Source organism: Mandrillus leucophaeus, unplaced genomic scaffold (assembly GCF_000951045.1).
Source record: "Mandrillus leucophaeus isolate KB7577 unplaced genomic scaffold, Mleu.le_1.0 Scaffold98, whole genome shotgun sequence".
NCBI classification, from domain to species: domain Eukaryota; kingdom Metazoa; phylum Chordata; class Mammalia; order Primates; family Cercopithecidae; genus Mandrillus; species Mandrillus leucophaeus.
The window spans coordinates 1,761,098-1,763,773 of NW_012110696.1; positions in this window are offsets into that span (position 1 = coordinate 1,761,098).

The window sequence follows — 2,676 nt, forward strand, 5'->3', positions numbered from 1 at the left end:
GGACTCTGCTGGGCACAGGGGGCGTGGCCAGGGCCACCCCTTCAGCCTGGGCTGTGGGGCCGTGGCCAACTTCTGGGCCGGAGGAGGGGGCAGAGGGTCCTGAAGGTCCCCAGGCGCTGTCTCTGGTGGGGGATGGCGGGGGACAGGGCTGCTGCCGGGGGTGGGAGGGAGGCTCAGAGGATGGGGTCTGTCTTCCGGCAGGAGGTGAGGCTGCTCCCCGCCCTGCGAAGCGAGGAGTGGGTGGGCCTCACGCAGCTCCAGGTCCTTCATGCTGCAAGGCCAGCGCCCGCTCGCCGGTCCTGAACCTTCCCCCCTCCCTCTCCCTCCACTGGTCTGCCCTCCACCGGTCCCGGGTACCACCAGCCCTGCCCCTCCAGCTGCCTTGGGAGGGGCTGGGCTCTGGCAGGGTTCTGGGGAAAGGTGCTGCACACATGTGCAGGTCTGAGCCCTGCGGGGTGGGATGCCGTGAAACCTGGGACTGCAGCAGACTGAAGGTGGACCCAGAGCGGCACCAAGGACAGGGAGGCCCCGATGTCTAAAGGGTCAGGAGGAGAGGCCAGAGCTGAGGCTGCAGCAGATGTGGAAGGGCAGTGGGTGCCTGACCTGATGGGGGTGGGGGTGGCCCTGGTCCAGCCCCTGCTCCAGGAGGGTCACAAAGGAGGGGCTGACTTACAGGCTTTCCCTGAGGAGAAGAGAGATCTGGGCCTGGACCTCCCCTAGAGGCCCCCTCTGTGACTCCACCCACAGGGAGCCCTGCTCACCTGGAGCTACACCCAACCTGTAACTCCCCCCAAAACCACACCCACCGAAGCCGCACCCACCTGGAGCTCCCGCTCCACCCGGAATCACACCCACCTAGAACCACACCCACCTGTGACTCCACCCACATCCCCGCCCACCTGGGGCCCCGCCCCACCCAGAGTCCCGCCCGCCGGAACGCTTTGCATCTGGAGCCTTGCCCCTCTGCCTGCCCTGCAGCTTTCCTCTGATCATGGTCCTGGGGAGTCTGGATTTACCAGCTCCCAGCATTCATCTACCCTTTCCCTCACCTCTCCCGGGAGAGTGGACGCCTGGCAGCCTTCCCTGGTGCTCCCAGGCGCCGTGGCATTCTCATCTCCGCATTGGCAGCGCTGCGACTTTAGCGGTGGCTCTGCGGGCCCGCTTGGTGCCGCGTCCATATCAGCTTGGGAAGCGCTGGCAGCCCTGCGGTTGGTTCCACCCTCTTCTTGGCGGGCTCCAGCACAGATGGCATCTGTGTCTGATGCCCACGAGACAAAATCGGGACTACCCGTGGGCTCCGCAGAGCCTCCCCCTCTGCAGGTGGGGCTCCTGCCTCCCCCTCTGCAGGTGGGGCTCCTGCCTCCCCCCCGGGGACGAAGGGGATCACTGTCCTGGATCTGAGGTCCTTCCCAGGGCTGTGGGACCTCAGGCTGTCCCAGCACCTCTACAGCAGTCCCTAGGGACAGGTGGAGGAGGCTGGTGTGCACACACGTGACCCAGTGTGCTGGCTTCTCTGTACTTGGAGAGCCCAGTTCTGCCCCTCCGATGGATGCTTTCTGTAGGCAGCAGGTGAGCCGTCTGTCCCCATGGGGCACTTGCGGGGCCACACTCTCGCTCTGCCCAGGCCTGTGGACATCCTGAAGCTGGCTTCAGCAGTCTCACTGGACACCAAGAACAATATTCCTAAACCTGGGTTCAGGAATGTCTAGCCATGGGGTGATTAGGTTGAGCCACAGCCAACCCACCTGCAGGGGCTTGATTTATGGCCAAGAGACTGAGAAGGCCCCCTGCAGGGTCTTCACCCCACAAGGCCAGGGCCAGGCCTGGGACCCCAGGATCCCACCCACATAGAGGCCTCTGTCCTCTCCAGGGGCAACCTCACCTGTGTGGGCATGTCCCCACCTGCAGGGGATGCTAAACCTTGCTAAACCTTGGGGCAAGTCTGAGGCCCCAAATGACGCCCCCCACCCCCATTTCTGGCCCAGCTGAGCAATGACCCAGTCTGGCTCTGAGCTGATGGCTCTGGGAGACCCCTGAGGAGCAGGGCTGTTGAGTGGCTTTCATGCCTAGAGCTGCTGTCACTGACCGCCCTGACCTCTCTCGAGGCTGACGGGCCGTGGGGTTTTCCAGTCTGAGCTTGCAGGGGAGTGGCCTTGGGGGTGGGCAGAGGTGAGGGCGAGGGAAAGGCTGTGAGCAGCCGCGTGGGGCTGGGCCCCTCACTGCTCGTCCATCATTTACCCGCCTTGCCAGAGGGGCCCAGCCTTGGCAAGGTCAGGGTCCTGCCTACCAAAAGCAGATGTTCTGGGGACTCTGACCTGCAACCAGACGGCTGCCGAGAGGCCCCCAACACGGAGGCCCAGAGAACAGCCAAGGATGGCCCCACGTGGGACCCAGGGAGCAAGGCCCAGGGTCCCCAGGACTAGGAGGCCTTGGACAGGGCTTGGCCCCAGCTGGGGAAGATGATGCCAGCTCAGCTCCGGGAGGGACGCCAGGTGCAGGAGGTTGTAGAACTTGGCTGCCGAGGGCTCTGCATCAGCAAGCAGGCCTGGCGTGCTGGGGAGCTGAGGGGCAGGGGGAGCGCCTTTGAGGGCCCCCAGCCCAGCTGGCTGCATCTGCAGTCTCCCCCGTCCTGCCCCTCACTCTGGCCTCTTCAGACCACTGACCCCACAGGGCCCC